At 42.0% G+C, this 18,282-nt stretch overlaps 1 protein-coding gene across 1 annotated transcript in view; it reads right to left on the reverse strand.

Moving 5' to 3' along the window:
* Window positions 1–15,357: 15,357 nt before the first annotated feature.
* Window positions 15,358–18,282, reverse strand: part of slitrk1 (SLIT and NTRK like family member 1) — an 82,744-nt gene continuing 79,819 nt past the window's right edge. The window contains exon 3 of the mRNA XM_089013785.1: window positions 15,358–15,406. The gene's annotated coding sequence lies outside the window, so the exon portion shown is untranslated. The remainder of the gene's footprint in view (window positions 15,407–18,282) is intronic.

Genomic DNA, 18,282 nt, shown 5'->3' on the forward strand with positions numbered 1-18,282 from the left:
TACATCCAAGAAACAATCGCTTTCTGATTACCCTTAAAGGACAACCGACACCTCCGGACAAGTTGCGTCCATAATTGGTAAAATCACTTCAAATGACTTCTACTGAGCACATTTTACAAAGATTCCACCGCATATAGCTATATTTTGCATTTTAAGACTCGCACTGAATATTCATGAAGTCTTGTTTTTGAGTTGATGACGATCCCGGAGTGACGTCACTTCCTGAATATTCAGTGCGAGTCTTAAAAGGTAAAATATAGCTAGATGCGGTGGAGTCTTAAAACGTACCTGATTGCCCACTTTGTCCTGGTATCGCCTCATCAGCATAACTAAGCCTATGTTGCCTAAGAACCCCGTTGTAAGAACGATCCAAATTAAACCTCACCCCACCATGCCGATTTAGTGAAGGGTTTTGCTGTTATATGAAGATAGCTTCTTTTACTCCCCATTCAAACCATCTATTTTCTTTCACTAAGATTTTAACCTCACTGCCATTAAATGTGTGGTTGCTAGCTTTTAGGTGCATATGGACAGTAGGGATATATATATATATTTAAGGCCAAATCTACCAGCAAATTTTAGTTCGCTGACGAAGCGTCTTGGATAAGAAGCGAAACGTCCGACACCTTCAAATTTGTACAGATGACGGCTGAAGAAACCTTTTCATCGATGGACCATCCTGTACGACCGAGAGCTTACACAGACGTATTATGACCAAAGTTTCATTTCATTCGGACAAAACACTAAGAAACGCGGCCTAATTAAAGTTGGGGCCCGTTTTTTGGGGGAGTCACCTTGTATAACGTGCTATCGGTTGCTGAGCAAAAACGCATGAAGCTAGCATGATTGAAATGTTTAAATGAGACCACTGCTGCCGAAATAAATACATTCTCTCGTCCTTCTATTTTCACTGCGGCAGTCCAGTTGCTAAACGCATTCCTTCAAGAAACGAGGTCATCAGACTCTCCGAGAACTTCCCTCGATGAAAACGCCCGCCGCTTTTGCTTCCACCATTTTCTTAAATGTTTATTCCATTGAGTTGTGTTTGAAGTGCAGTGTGCGAGAAGGGATCAACCCACCGACGCGTGCGTTCACACACGTTATCACACGCAAAGGTCCACTCGCTCAAAAAAAAAAAGCTGAGCACTGACAGACGTCAGAGATGCACACGTTCCCTCCCCCACTACACACACACGCACGCACACACACACACACACGCACAATAACACTAGCAAAACAAAGGGAATAGTGGGCAGTGCAAGATGTGTCTCAGCTGCATTGTTTTAACGAATCGAAAGTACACACGTGGGCTTTTATATAATCGAATCAAATGTGCAACCACCAACTCGGCCAATCTTGGTCCACACACTGTAAAGGGAGCGGGATTTCATTGGGTGTTGACAGAAAAAACGGGATTTTCTCAGACTTCAATCCCAGGTGAGAGATGAAGGCATGGAGGGTACATTCGAATGGCCGCCCCGGCAGCCTCCTTTTTCCATTTAAAGGACAACTGACACCATCTTTTTTTTTTGTTTCCTAACTGACATCTCAAAAACGTTTTATAGCATCTAAAATACCCAAAACATGCAGGCTGATGTTTTTAGTCAAATGCAAAACACCAGTAAAAATGACTTCAAGTGTCCAAAAACTACTTGAAATTCAACCCGGAAGTTGCCAGTTTCAGGAGGTCCCGCCCCCTTGTTCGTGATGTCACGCCAAGACATCTTGCCTTGCTCGAGAATCAAAACAATAGCTTCAGATTGGGAGAAGATGCTTTCTTGTGACTCATCCAGTTACAAATATGATTCAAATAGTTCTGAAGGAGAAAGCATCAATGTTTGTAATGGATTAAAGAAGTCCTTCCTTATCAATTCGAGCTGTCTGGACTCCAATGTAGTGCCCAGAAAATGATGATGAAGATGGCACACAAGTTCCGTTGGAAATGGGCTGATTTGGGCGCTGGGAATTTGTGTCAACTAGTATCAAATAGTAGTCTTGGTGCAACACACAATGATTCACCATCACGTTATTTATGTAGTTTTCCTTCTAATTTCGCCATCAATACGGTGTTTTCTGCCGTGTGTCGCTTTCAAATAAAAACAAATAAAATCATGTTTTTTGCGGACCTGGGAACAGATTAGTCTCATTTTAATGGTTTCCTATGGGAAATTAATGTTTGGGATACACACTTTTCGCCTTACACACTCTGTGTGGGAACTAATTAAGTTCGTAAGCCAAGGTATCACTGTACCTGGAGAAAATCCACTCTGGGAGAACATGCAAGGACCACACACCCCCAAACACACACACACACACACACACACACACACACACTAAATAAAATATTGCTCCTTCCCTCATTGGACTGGTTTCTCGTTGCGATAGATTTGGCCAGCATCGCCACATATTTAATTTCCTTCCAGTTGATTTTGTTATTGTGGGCGTGTGCTCCTCGGCCTTATTCTGCCTCCGGCCCAACAAAAGAGTGCTGCGCGCACAAAGATAAGTAATGCATGACGGACTTAGACCCTGATTGGACAGGAGGATCTCCCTCAGTTGATGCTACTGTTTGCCGGCTCGCATAACCCAGATGCAGCTGCTTCCCGATTTTCATCTCATTTAGCCACGATTTAGCATCTATGCTGGTTTAGAGGACAGCCTTTTTAACTGAAGTCGTATTCTTTCATTTTGTTTGTTTAAAGGACAACCGACACCCTCGGACAAGTTGCGTTCATCATTTGTAAAATCACTTCAAATGACTTCTACTAAGCGCATTTTACAAAGAAAAAGCAAAACGCTATCAACCCAGAACACAATTGATGAAGAACTAGGTAAAATTATCGCAGAGGAAGCAAGGCAACTCCACTCGGATATCGTCAAGAGGCAACCTGGAAGTTCGTCATCCATTGATGATTTCAAGGCTAGCCACGGAAGGTTCGAGAACTTTCAGCGTCGTACAGGGATTCATAGTGTCATTCGTCATGGTGAGGCAGCCAGTTCTGACGATAAAGCTGCCAAAGCTTACAAGGGATCATTCCTCAAGATGGTGAAAGAAGAAGGCTACGTTCCTCAACAAGTGTTTCATGCTGATGAAACCGGCCACTCCGTTCCATCAAGCCATCAACGACCATCACAAATGTAAATAAAATGACTTTATTATATATTACAGGGTATTTCTTTCATTACAATAGAATAGCACATTTATTATACATAAAATACGGTATATTTTGTGTCGTCGTAAGGCTTATTTGGTAGAAACTCATGTTTTATGGGGACCTGGGAACGGATTATTCTCATTTTAAGTGTTTCCTATGGGAAATTTATTTTTGGGATACACACTTTTCACCTTCCACACTCTCAATCACCTCGCCACCAAATCGCACCATGGCAACTTGTCTATTTGATACATTACAATGACACAAGTAGAGAGCAATCATTTAGAAAATTGAGGATATGTTACACCGCGAGGGAAAAAGGGGGGGCGAGGTTTCTCAGATCTTTTATTGACCTCACTCAAGTTCCCAGGGAGATAATTTTGGGCTGATTTGAACCGGGGAAGGAAGGAATTTTTGGTTGGTCATTTGGACCGAGAGCTATCTGTTATCTGGAGGCATTCAATGTCATGCAACTGAAAGGACAAGGGGACGTCTTTGACTGGGACAGCGTATGTGTCACTCAAATGGCATGCCTTCATGTCGCCGCACGCTGCTTCCCTCACTGTCACTCCCAAAAAAATATGAATAAATCTTCCTTGTCTCGTCTGTGTAAGCTCTCAGTCGTACAGGAGTGGTCCATCGATGAAAAGGTTTCTTCAGCCGTCATCTGTACAAATTTGAAGGTGTCGGACGTTTCGCTTCTTAGCCAAGAAACTTTGTCAGCAAACTACAGTCTTACTGGTAGTTTAGGCCCTATATATATATCCCGACTGTCCAGACATGGCGGTGCCGGACTCTGTTATGATAGGACCCTGCTCTCAGGTTGGGGGGAGCAGAGGACGACTCCCTGTGGCTCCACTGATTGTTCCTATTGTCCTGACTAACGACTGGCCTGATTTCCCTATTTGCTCTGGTATAAAATATATAAATGTTTGATTTGGTTTTTATTTTTCTTGAAGAAGTTGTCGGCCACCTGGGCCGAGACGTTTTGAAAGTTGTACGCCCCGGGCCTCCGGGCAGGCGTTATTTCAAACACTGTTGTAACACAAGATGAGCCTCCATTCTCTCTTTATGTCCACTACATTGCTTGAACTTGACCGCATCTCCTTGACTTTGATCAGACGTGACGATTGTCTGCGCTCAGTGTTGCCCCCCTGGAAATGTGCTCGCCCTGGTAAAGTGAGATGTGAGCCCCTTCTGTGTTCTCTCAAATACAAGGGAAGTTTTTGTATAGAAGTGTATGCGTAAGTGGGTGTGTGTGGCGGGTAAAATAAGAGAGGACCCACGAGCGTGACTAGCCTCGCCCATTGCCACAGTTAAAGTTCGGATCGTTTCCAAACGTGACTAAAAGTCCTTTGTTCTCAGGTACAATTGTAGATTAAGTTCAGGTCGGATTACAATTCAATCAATGTGAATATGGGTACGCATTATTTGGGCGATTCTAATTAAAATAATGGTTGCATGGCATTCACTCAATTTCCTATAGGAAACCATTAAAATGAGAATAATCTGTTCCCAGGTCCCCGTAAAACCTAATTTTCTACTTTCTAATTTTCTAAGCCTTAAAACTACACAAAGTACACCTTATTTTATGTCTAATAAATATGCTATGGTATTATAATTAAAGAAATAAACTGTAGTATATAATAAAGTCATTTTGTTTACTTTTGTGATGGTCGTTGATGGCTTGATGGAACGGAGTGGCCGCTTTCATCAGCATGAAACACTTGATGAGGAACGTAACCTTCTTCTTTCACCATCTTGAGGAACGGTCCCTTGTCGGTGCTTTCTCTGACATCATTTTATCTAGTTCCTCATCAATTGTGTTCTGTTTAGCTGGGTTGATAACTTTTTGGATCAAGTGTACAGATGGCTTAAGCGAATTATTTGTGGAGCCTGATTGATGGGAATTTTAACCTTGCAGGCTTATAATCAGGTGCACTCACTTTGTAGTCCGGAAATTAAGGTAGATGTAAGAGAAGACTCACATTCGTTATGTATTTAGTGAAAATGATTCTGTTCAATGAGGAATTTGTTGATCATGCTACAGAATAGTTGCTAGCTAGTTGAGTGTACAAATCAACTCTTTAGCTTGCCATGCTTTTCAATGCCGTCAAGCTAATGTTCACCTCGATTAGCATGTGCTAATTTCATCCTTTTCCTTCCATGTTTTCTGTAAAGTGGGAACAAAAAGCACAGCGCGTGGAGATTTCCAAATACAATCATAACACATACTTTGGTGTCGTATCTGTGCTGTATGTCATGCATATTTGACAATAAAGCTGACTTTGACTTGACTTGACTTTGTATGCTATCTGATTTCCCCGTTATGTGGGAATTTCAGGAGCTTGTGCTTTTAAACACTCGCCATTGCAAAAGCAGCATTACCTCGATCGCTGTGCGCACTTTGAAGATGCGCAAAACTCTCTTGAGGAAATGAAAAAAGCTGAAATGTGAACAGCCAGCTGGTGCATAAAAGTAAGAGCATTCTTTTGAGTGAAACATATGAAGCATCTCGCGTTCCCTTTCAGCCGCTTTGTGCAAGACATGTGAAGGCATATTTGATTTTGGAAGTGATTGTGGAGGTTTTCTCGTTGCTGTCTCGTCTGTCTGGCTGGCACGTCCAGCCAATATGGAGCAAATACTGTTATTTAAGCTGAGCAATGTGAAACTCCCTGGCGCGGGGCTGCTTAAAGGACAACCGACACCATTTTTTTGTTTGCTAACTGACATCAGAAAAACGTTTGATAGCATCTAAAATAGCCCAAACACGCAGGCTGATATTTTTAGTCAAATGAAAAACAGAAATAAAAACGCCTTAAAAGTGTCCCAAAACTACTTCAAAATGAAACCGGAAATGGCGAGTTTCAGAAGGTCCCGCCCCCTTGTTCGTTACATGACGCCAGGACGTCTTTGCCTTGCTCGAGAATCAAAACAATAGCTTCCGATTGGGAGAAGATTCTTTCTTGTTACTCATCTAGTTATGAATATGATTCAAATAGTTCTGAAGATGAAAGCATAAATGTTTGCCATCGATTAAAGAAGTCCTTCCGTATCAATTCGAGCCATCTGGACTCCAATGTAGCGGCCAGAAAATGCACAAGATGGCGCACAAGCTCAGTTGGAAATGGACTGATTTGTCCACTGGGAATTTGTGTCAACGTACACCTTCTTTATGCGTGTTACCGCCATTGGCTGCAACACAAAACGATTTATCATCACGTAATGTATGTATTTTTCCTTCTAATTTCGCCATCAACATGGTGTTGTCAGATGAAACAAAGTACCCAAAATGCATTGTGTGTCGCTTTCTCGGTCAGGGGCGTTCCCTCCGTGACGTCACGTTGGGAATCGTCAGCAACTCGAAAACAAGACTTCCTGAATATTCAGCACGAGTCTTAAAAGGGAAAATCTAGCTATAAGCGATGGAATCTTTGTCAAATGTGCTCAGCGGAAGTCATTTGCTGCGATGATCCGATGAGGAGTAAATAATATAGCGCATTGCATTTAATGAGTGCGCTTTAAAGAAGAGAGCGTGAACCAAAGTCTCAGTCGACAGGATGCTGCATTCTCTTCGTTTTGAGGAAAAAGATACTGATGGTGGAATCAAAGCAGACCGAGGGCGAGTCCAAATATTCTCGGCCACAGAATGCCAAGCTCGTTAAGTGGAACAGTGCACAAAGTAGGAAGTGGATGGAACAAACAAGGCCATCTCATCATTTCATTTCGATATCTTCAAATCGCTTTTTCTAGCCGATTGACTTCAAGGATAAGCATGTTACTTTTATTCCCCTGATGCGTACCCATGAAAATGTAAATTATGGCTTTGATTAAAAAGCTATTTATTTCAAATTACAACCACACGTGATTCAATTCATGGAAGTCCATTACCAGAGTTTCAGCTATTTTTGATAAATTAGCAAAACCCTTCACTAAATCGCCATGGTGGGGTGCGGTTCAATTTGGACTGTTCCTACAAAAGACTTCTTAGGTAACATAGGCTTAGTTATGCTGATGAGGTGATACCAGGGCAAATGGGGCAATCAGGCCAGTCGTAGACCCCATCGTCAGGCAGGACAGTAGAACTAATAAGTCAGGACAATAGAAGTAATCAGTGTAGTCTCAGGGAAATCAGTGTAGTCTCAGGGAATAGTCTTCTGCTCCCCCCCAACCTGAGAGCAGGGACCTGTCATATATATATATATATATGGCCAAACCTACCAGCAACTTTTTTTAGTTTGCTGACGAAGCCTTTTGGATAAGAAGTGAAACGTCCGACACCTTCAAAGAAGTACAGACGACGGCTGAAGGAACCTTCTCATCGATGGATGGACTCCTGTACAACTGAGAGCTTACACAGACACATCTTGGGAAAGCCATAAATTGACCACAAAAAAATTGACAGAAATAGCTGAAACTCTGTTGAATTGTCTTCCATAAACTGAATAATGTGTGGTTGTAATTTGAAATAAATTGCTTTAGAATCAAAGCCACAATGGAAATTTTCATTGCTGGGTCACCCTGTAGTTGCTGCTCTGTATTGGGCTCATTATTGAAGTTTTGGCAGTCCTCCATCTTGACTGCTTGATCTTGCAGCTCGATGCTTTAGTGATCCTTGCAAAGGTATTTTAGATGATCTGTTTAAAGCCGGGAGAAACACTTGAAGTCGACTCCGTTAGCCATTAGAGAGGCTAACCTTGTCATCGTGGCTCCTCATCCCAATTACGGTGACTTGCAGTGCTGATGAAATGGCGGCGCAATATGGCCACTTGTCATTTGGCCAATTATTCTTAATGAAGCGGCAACAGAAGTAGAGGTAGAACTTTCTAATGAATGCAAAAGAAACAGAAAATGCCGACTACGCGCATTTCATTAGGATCTGCGTTTTCTGCTTAGAAGAATCACTTCCTACGTCTGCGCTCTTGAAAAAAGACAAATGCGTCTTTACAATTTGCTGAGTGCAGTGATGCTGCCATTTTAAAAAAAAATACATAAATGGCATGAAGGACATATTGTAGGCTTCTGCTCCACCGCTGACTTATTACCATCCTAAAACCTTCTGGTATAAGATACCCCCCTCAAAAAAAAAAACTGGCCCCAACTCTAATTAGGTCCCGTTTCTTAGTGTTTTGTCCGAATGAAATGAAAGTTTGGTCATAACTACTTGATTATATTCAATAACTGCTATCCTCGTTCACAGTCTTGTCACCTCCCGAATTAATTATTGCAATTCACTTTTCTTTGGTGTCCCTCCGATACTTCTCCACAAACTTCAACCTGAAACAACAGAAAATCCTTCAACTCTCCAATACTCGACAAGCAGTTTGTGATCCATCTCACATTCTTGTCTGTCGCTCCATTTCCATCCGTCAGCTGGTGTGTGCCACAGCTTCCACAGAGTCAGCTTCCAGGGCTCCGTTCCGAGTCCCTCCAACGCCACAAAAGATGGATTCAGACTGTTTTGCACACCATTTTGAACTTAACTGAACTCCTGAGCTCAAACGCACGCTGGCTTCTGTGATTTGATCAGTATGGAAAGCTTGCCAGCAGTGTTTGCACCAGAACGCTGCGGTTGTGACGCACGTACACAGCCATCCGGACACGACACCTTGCATCCATATTCATTGTGTAAGCGCTCGCAATCCCCTTTGAGGGGGAGTCACTCGAACGGTTGTCGGATCTTGGTACGCTGACTCGTCTTTACGCAGATAAAAGGGCAAGGCAACGGCGCTGGAGGCGGCACCTGGGGCGGGGAATAACACCACACGCCCAGTTGCAGCGACATCAATGGTGATGGATGCGGACAAGGGTGTAAAGATCCATCAAGGGCGGTCACTGTTAGCATGAAAGTGGAGGAACACAAATCCTTGTCTGCTCAGTTTGGCACGTTAGAGTTGATGGAAATTAGACCAAAGGGGGGTAGCAAAGTTGTGTCATGCTTGAATGGACGCAGGAAGGGAAGCTTTTCTGCATATTGTACTGAACGCTAAAAAAAAGCAATCATTCTAAAGTCAAGGTTGGAGGTCTCTCGCACAAATCACCTTGGACTGATTATGGCAACTAATTTTACGCATTTGTTTTTGCTTTGACTGAGAATCAATTAAAGGACAACCGACACCATTTTTTTTTTTTTCCTCACTGACATCAGCAAAACGTTTGATAGCATCCAAAATAGCCAAAACACGCAGGCTAATATTTTTAGTCAAATGCAAAACTCCAATAAAAATGACTTCAAGTGTCCCAAAATTGCCACAAAATGAGCTCGGAACTGGGCAGATTCAGAAAGTCCTGCCCACTTGTTCGTGACGTCACTCCAGGATCCTCCTTCACAAACTGCATTGCTCCGGAATCAAAACAATGGCTTCACACCTCTTGAGTTCTAAAGCCGAACAGCTGTAAGCAATAAAACATTGTCTTTTCCATGAACTGATACATTTGTAACCTGGCTAATGAGCTCTTCCTGCGAATGAGTTTCAAGCTGTAAATGATTCCTGTGATTAAGGACTTTCCCAAGTCCTAAATTCTGTCCAAGGCCAGATCTCCTAGATGAAGATGAGAGTTTAACCATGGCTTCAGAGTTCAGATTCGGAGAAGATCCTTTCTTGTGACTCAATATGATTCAAATAGTTCTGATATTTTGCCTATTTATAGCATATATGGTATCATTTTAATCACTTGACATTTACCGAGGCCATATGTGGCCCACCGTGTGAAGAAATGAGTTTGACACTCCTGGTCTGGGCGGTACAAATGGAGGTGTGTATCCTTTCCTGCATTTTCTTTTCATAATTTACAGGAAAACAACCATTCCATATTTTTTTCAAGGTAACCCTGACAGTGCAAAGAAAACCACAAGTTATTTCAGTCTGCAGGAGCCCATTTTGGATGACTCCCCTCACCCCCCACACGTCATGACGATGCTCAGCTAAGATCAAGGCAGCTATGATGTTATCTGTCAGCACTCTTAAGGTGTGCCTGTCACTACTTTTCTCTTTCTTTCCTCTCTCGTCGTCTTGTCAGCAGTTTCAACCCACGACACTTCCCACTGTTGCAATTTAGCGTCCATCAAAAGAACACTTTGTCGGGCCGCTTGGCGCAGTGCCACACGAAAGATGGTGGTGGGTGGTGGGTGTCACTCACAGTGGCAGTCACGACTTGCTCTGATGTCAACCAAAATTACATTTGGGACTGCAGAAATGAGCTGGCATCAGCCGCAATCAGGGTAAAAATGGTTCACTCAGGAAGCAGATTTAGGGAATATCATAAAAAGTTGAGAAGTCTGTAATTCATTTTGGATTGCAAGAAAATAAAACGTGGAAAAGTTACAATATAATAAAGCATAGACAAATTGAAATATATGGTATGTAATAAAGTGTTACATTTCTCAAACATAACACATGAATCATTTCACATTTTTTCCAAACAATGAATTATGATGCCATTAAGGAGGTGACATATTTGAGTTAACATTGAGATAACAAATATGGCAACTGTTTGTTATTTTAAAGGACAATCGACACCCCGGACAAGTTGCGTCCATACTTCGTAAAATCACTTCAAATGACTTCTACTTAGTGCATTTTGCGAATATTCCCCCGCATATAGCTGTATTTGACCTTTTAAGACTCGCGCTGAATATTCAGGAAGTCTTGTTTTCCAGTTGATGACGATTCCTGACTTGACGTCACGGAGAGAACGCCCCTGACCAAGAAAGCGACACACAATGCATTGTGGGTACTTTTTTTTCATCTGACAACACCACGTTGATGGTAAAATTAGAAGGAAAACTACATAACGCAATGGTGAATCGTGTGTCGCAGCCAATTGCGGTAACACACATAAAGACGGTGTAAGTTGACAAATTCCCAGCGGACAAATCAGCCCATTTCCAACGGAGCTTGTGCGCCATCTTGTGCATTTTCTGGGCGCTACCTTGGAGTCCAGAAGGCTCGAATTGATTCGGAATGACTTCTTTCAATCGACTGTAAACATGTATGCTTTCCTCTTCACAACTATTTGAATCATATTCATAACTGGATGAGTCACAAGAAAGCATCTTCTCCGAATCTGAAGCCATTGCTTTGATTCTCGAGCAAGGCGAAGACATCCTGGCGTGACGTCACGAACAAGGGGGCGGGACCTTCTGAAACTCGGCATCTCTCAGGTCATTTTGAAGTAGTTTTGGGACACTTGAAGTCATTTTGATTGGTGTTTTTCATTTGACTAAAAATATCAGCCTGTGTGTTTTGGGTATTTTAGATGCTATCAAACGTTTTTCTGATGTCAGTCAGGAAACAAAAAAATAGTGTCGGTTGTCATTTAAGTGGACGATTACTTCCTCTGACAGTATTTAAACTTAAATGGATTATTACTTCCTGTCATACAGATGACTAGTCGAGGTTCTGCAATGTATACAGCGTACATGGGGCACATGTTTTCATCAAGCATCAACAAATGACTACACTTTTTAATCTTGTGTAACTGAAAAACAATTGCAAAAAACAATGCAAAATGACTATTCAAATGTGAGAGTAGCGTACATTCCTACTCTTTCATTTGATTCGTTAAATCTTAACTCACAAAGGCAATGGCACCTGTGTGACACGTGTAACAGGAGATCAACTAAGCTGTTTAGTGGCAAATTGCCTGATGGGTTAGCATGGTTATTTGGTGCCCACAAGGATGATCATGAACTCTTTTGAATGTGTCCGGGCCACTGAGCTAAGTCATCTACAGAGTGATTAGCTGCGGCGCGAACAACTCTAATCAAAATGAGATTTGCAAGCGCAACAGGGGAGCTAGTTTCAATTAGAATACTTGCACATTACACTATGGCTAATTTGTGCTAAAGCTGTTTGGGGCATTTGTAATTGGGAACTTGAAAGAGGAACTTTAATGATTTTTACAGTAAAGCTGTCAGGTTGGAGAAGACGTATGTGTTTTTTTTACAGCCATCACCTGAAAAGAACAGGAAACAGACAGTCGCAATTAGCCCTTTTATGAACATATGTTGAGCGAATGAACTATTTTTGGCCCCCAAAACTGCCTCCTCCGCAAGTTTGTGAAACGTCTTCTCGTACCGATGCTTGTCTGTGACTGTAAAGTGTCCTTGACAGCTTTGAAAGGCGCTTAGAATGGAATGTATTAATATTATTATCATTGTTTAGCTATCTAGCTGGCTAGGTAGCTATCAATTAGCAACTCTATCCAGTGAACATGCTTAGAAATGAAATTTATTATTATTATTATTGTATCTATTACCTAGCTACCTAGCTTTCTATCTATTTGAGTTAATTCCAACAATAATAATTACAACAAAAATATCAATAAAAATAATACGCCAACAATATTAATAATAAAAACATAAATAATAATACATTATTATTATTACAAAACAACAATAAAAAATATACTAACAAAATTAATAATTACAATAAAAACAATAATAATAATAAAACAAATAAAAATAATGCTAATAATAATTATACAAAATGACAAGAAAAGAAAAACAACCAGACAGCATGAGCCATGTGTTTTTTTTAGTGCGGTGAGGCCAGGACGTTCTTCTGGTTGAGGAAGTCCTAGGCGTACCTTCTTGTCACGACATGGTCACCTGAGCTACAAGGTTCCTGCTGCCACCGTGCGGGGGATGTTTGAAATATTAATTTTCAACATACAAGAAAACCTCTCTCTGTCATTGGTTAAAAACATGATTGTTACTGATGTGATGACATACATCTTGTGTTTTTTTCTTCATTATTTACGTCGCCAAAGTGGTCGCCATGTCGAGCATTTGGAGCTAATTTAAGCCCCTCGTAGCGTTGCCAGAGGCATCAACTCAACGGGAGAAGCCTGAACAAGGAATAAACGACCACCTTCATGCTAACTCCCGGCCGGCTAGGTAGGACTCATCACCGTACATCGGTGGCAAAGAAACACACTGATACCTCAATTTACAAACTTAATTGCTTCCCAGAAAGTGTGTGTAAGGCGAAAAGTGTGTCTTCCAATCATTAATTTCCCATAAGAAACCATTAAAAATGAGAATAATCCGTTTCCAGGTCTCCATATAACCTAAATAAGCCTTAAAACTACACAAAGTAAACCTTATTTTACATATGATAAATGTGCTACTGTATTGTAATTAAATGAATAAACTATTGTATAATAAAGTTGTTTTATTTACCTTTTTGGCCAGTTTCATCAGCATGAAACACTTGCTGAGGAACATAGCCTTCTTCTTTCACCATCTCGAGGAATGATCCATTGTAGTTGCTTTCTCTGCGATAAGTTTACCTTGTTCCTCATCAATTGTGTTCTGTTTAGCTGGGTTGATAGCTTTTTGCATCAAGTGGACAGATGGCTTGTGCGGGTTATTTGTGGAGCTTGATTGATGGAATATTTTAACCTTGCAGTCTACACTCAAAGTTGAAATGGGTCCAAATTTCACTCTCTGTCGTCTGCCTATCTGTGGAGCCTGATTGATGGGATATTTTAACCTTGCAGTCTACACTCTGCTTTTGAAATATTAAAGTAGCCATGTCCAAATTTCACTGTTTTCTATCCATTTTCTCTCTCTCTCTCTCTCTCTCTCTGTCGTCTGCCTGTCAGTGGAGCCTGATTGATGGGATATTTTAACCTTGCACTTGACACTCAACTGCAAGTAGTCCAGATTGAAAGTAGTCCAAATTTCACTGTTTTCTATCCGTTTTCTCATAGAGGACAAAAACAGTCGGCTGCCATTTTCTTGTTAGGAGAACGGGCTCGTTTGCGAACGACACATCACTCATTGTGGCAGCTCCGTGTGTATTCCGAAAAATAGGTCGTATGCCAAGGTAAAACGTTCATAAATTTAACGTTTGTAACCCGAAAAGTTCTTAAGCCAAGTTATCGCTGTATTCCGAATAAAACTGAAAAAGAAACTAAATATGTAGACTTCTCACCGGCAGGTAGACAGGAGGTCTCTGGGGAAGCAGCGGGATATTGATTGAGCCGTGGAAACACGAGGCCAAAATGAGCGTGCATGCGTGTGTTTGTGTGCGCGCATGTGTTAGCCGGCGTGTCGTCGTGTTTGAGTTTGTTTAACTGCCAAGTCACATCGTCACAGAGCCCCTCAGGGCTTCCACTGATAGGTATGCAGTAAAAAAATAACTACCATCCCCACTCTTGTGGCTGACTCACTTCTGATGAACATGATCGAAACACGCACATAAGAAATCCCCCCCCACCCACACACACACACACACCCACTCGAACACCCCCCCCCCCTCGCCTCCCCGATTCATTACAGCAGCTCCCACTGGGCACAAATAAATCTAAACAAAGCAAAAGATGACAGATGTGCTTTTCCAAGCCTGAACATGACGTGTGTGTGTGTGTGTGTGCGTGTGCGTGTGCGTGTGTGTGTGTGTGTGTGTGTGTGTGTGTGTGTGTGTGTGTGTGTGTGTGTGTGTGTGTGTGTGTGTGTGTGTGTTTGTGTGTTTGTGCGCACCATTTCATGATGCCCGCAGTGGTGCGCAAATCATAAATGGACAACATGATGTAAATAAATATGACCGGATATGGTGAAACTGTGTTCTCGTCATATAAAATAGTGATGCAGATAATTAGACTTCACCATCACCATGATTATTTAAAGGACAACCGACACCATTTTGTTTTTTTGTTTCCTAACTGACATCAGAAAAATGTTTTATAGCATGTAAAATAGCCAAAACACACTGGCTGATATTTTTAGTTAAATGCAAAACACCAATAAAAATGACTTAAAGCCTCCCAAAACTGCCACAAAATGAGGTCGAAACTGGGTAGATTCAGAGGTAGGGCCGAAATTACCAGCAAAAGACTAGTTCGCTGACGAAACCTCTTGGATAAGAAGCGAAAGGTTTAGGCCCTATATATATATATATATATATATATATATATATATATATATATATATATATATATATATATATATATCCCTACTGTCGTTCGTACAACAGCCTGCTTAGGCAACATCAGATTAGTAATACCGATGAGGTGATACCGGAGGAAGTGGGGCAATCAGGCCAGTTGTTAGTCAGGACAATAGAAGTAATCAGTGTAGCCGCAGGAGTAGTCTTCTGCTTCCCCCAACCTGAGAGCAGGGACCCATCATAGCAGAGTCCGGTACGCCATGTCTGGACAGTAGGGATCTAGTAGGGAACTACCAGTAAAAGACTTGAGTTCGCTGACGAAGCCTCTTGGATAAGAAGCGAAACGTCCGACACCTTCAAAGAAGCACAGATGGCGGCTGAAGAAACCTTCTCAGCGATGGACCACTCCTGTACGACTGAGAGCTTCCATAGACGTATAAAGATGGTTCTTGTTCCTTCTGCGCTTCAAACATGCCAACCTGGATATGACAAGCAAGTATATTTTTAGCCTAAGTGGCAAATAAAAACATTAAGTAATTCTCTGTGAGCTTCGGGGGGGGAACCTGGTTCTGTCTTCCAAGAGGAAAAACATGTACGGAGATATGTTTGGTTGAAGCAATATCCTGTTCTGACTCATCTCCAACCTGTCTCCATGTCACATTGCGTACCGTAGTGAAGCTAAAAGAAGAACTAGCGCGAAATTAAGATTTCAGTAGGGCTGAAGAACACCAGTGGTGTTATGCGACGGTGAAGTGGCTGTCGAACATGCTCCCATGCAGCCCTTCTTTAGCGTTGGCTCGCTGCCATTCGCAAGAACACGAAAGCAGGTTGTTGCTTCAAGTCACTCGCTGATGAATGATGAATGCTTATGGAACCATTTCACTTCATTCCAGACACAATTTTACATCACAATTTGTAAAAATAATACGTCTGTGTAAGCTCTAGGTCGTACAGGAGTGGTCCATCGATGAAAAGGTTTCTTCAGCCTTCATCTGTACTTTTTCTTCTTCTCTGAAGGTGTCGGACGTTTCGCTTCTCAGCCAAGAAACTTCGTCAGCGAAAGAAAATACAGTAAAGTCTCGTTATATCGATATTCGAGGGAGTCCGAAAAAATATCACTATAACCGGGACTATCGATATATCCGATATCGATATAACGAGACTTTACTGTAGATGGTTTGAAAGGGGAGTAAAAGAAGCTATTTTCATAAAACAGCAAAATCCTTCCCTTAACCGTAACGGTGGGGTGAGGTTCAATTTGGATCGTTCGTACAACAGCCTGCTTAGGCAACATAGGATTAGTCATGATGATGAGGTGATACCAGGGCAAATTGGGCAATCAGGCCAGTCGTTAGTCAGGGCAATAGAAACGATCAGTGGAGCCGCAGGGATTAGTCCTCTGCTCCCCCCAACCTGAGAGCAGGGACCTCTCATAGCAGAGTCTGGCACCGCCATGTCTGGACAGTAGGGATATATATAGGGCCGAAACTACCAGCAAAAGACTTTAGTTTGCTGACGAAGTCTCTTGGACAAGAAAGGAAACGTCCGACACCTTCAAAGAAGTACCGATGACGGCTGAAGAAAGCTTTTCATGGATTATTCTGCTGGACACCTTGGTTCCTGCTGATTTTACCATCCCACTTCTAACACCGTGAATAGCCATGAGCCAGAGGGAACGATCATTTTTTAACCCGTCATTATGTTTTATGGGGACCTGGGAACGGATTATTCTCATTTTAATGGTTTCCTCTGGGAAATAATTTTTTGGGATACACACTTTTCTCTCTGGGAACCAATTAAGTTCTTAAGATGAGGTATCACTGTATTCAGTCGCCAATTGAGACCTGCTTTTTGTCAACATTTTGACTGCAAACCGAGGCTTTGTGGGTCGTGGTTGGGGCGGGTGGCAACTTCCTGTTTCACACAAGCTGTCACCCTGTCCTTTTCTTTGGTTTACCTCCAAGCTACCCAGGAACAAATGAAGAAATGACAGACCTATTATGCCAGGACACAGCTGCCAACTGTTCAGGAGACACCAGGCAGAACAACGGGAGACATGATGCATAATTAATATCCCCTAGGTTGTTTTTAAGCGCCTGCCCTATGCATATTTCAAAGAAATATGCAGTGAATATGTTAAGTATAGGACATGCAAGACGTTGGGACAAAGGGAGGCAGCATCCCAGACAGAGACGTCAACTTCCTGCCGTCGCTTTACAACCGTTTCCCACAATGCTCAGCTGCTCGGGGGGACAATTTGCCCGTCAAAATTATTCATTTCAATTATTATCCACAGATTGTTTTATGTCATATCTACAACATTTGACTGCAGGAGTCGCGGGGGATGCGTAAAGATGCTATTTGGCATGCTAATATGTATTTAATGAAGAACACATAGAGCAATGGAATCCTGTTATTAGCTAGCTAGCTGGATAGCTATTAGCTGACTGGCTGTAAGCTGTCTAGCTTGCTAGTTGTTGGCTATCTATTAGCTGTTTATTTACTATCTATTAGCTAGCCAGCTTTCCATCTAGTTGAGTTACTTCGGGGTTGTGTGCACTCTGGCGCATGTGGCTGCCGCTGCTCACCCTCAGAAAAACTTTATCCTGTGACTGTAAAGTGACCTTGAGAGTTTTGAAAGGCGCTTAGGAATGAAATGCATTATTATCCTAAGCGTGTACATCTTAACAGAAACATTTAGAATCAAAACACAATAATAATCATCATCATCATCATAATAATGTGTTGAATCACTGCCCCCCCCCCCCCCCCAAGTCGAGCCTTTGATTTCATCCCTCCACGAAGAGACGAATATACAATACCGTTTGCTAGACTCAGAAAGTCTGTACTAAAAACAAGAAAGCAATTATGGCTAGCCTGGAGCACACAAACTTCCTTCTCCTCCGAAGAGTCTTCACTTGAGCAGCAAACACGGCTTTAGGGTGCAAATACAGCACAACAGAGCAAAACAGCCTTTGCCGCCGAGGAAAGCCAAATTGGGCAGATAAGTTGAAGGGATTTTGGAAAACAACTATTTTGAACTTTAAGCACCCTTGACTGCACCAATGTACATCTCCGCCTTGTTTAGTCATTTCACGCAGAATTAGCCAAAGTGCGAGTGCAATTTTATACGTTTGTGTTGTAGCCTTTAGCTGACAATGCAATACAATACAACTAGATGGATTTTCTTTTGCTAAAATTTTAACCTCAGTGTCGTCAAGTGTTCAGTG

The sequence above is a fragment of the Hippocampus bargibanti genome, linkage group LG01 (assembly GCF_051943395.1).
Source record: "Hippocampus bargibanti isolate YZ-2025 linkage group LG01, ASM5194339v1, whole genome shotgun sequence".
Classification (NCBI taxonomy): domain Eukaryota; kingdom Metazoa; phylum Chordata; class Actinopteri; order Syngnathiformes; family Syngnathidae; genus Hippocampus; species Hippocampus bargibanti.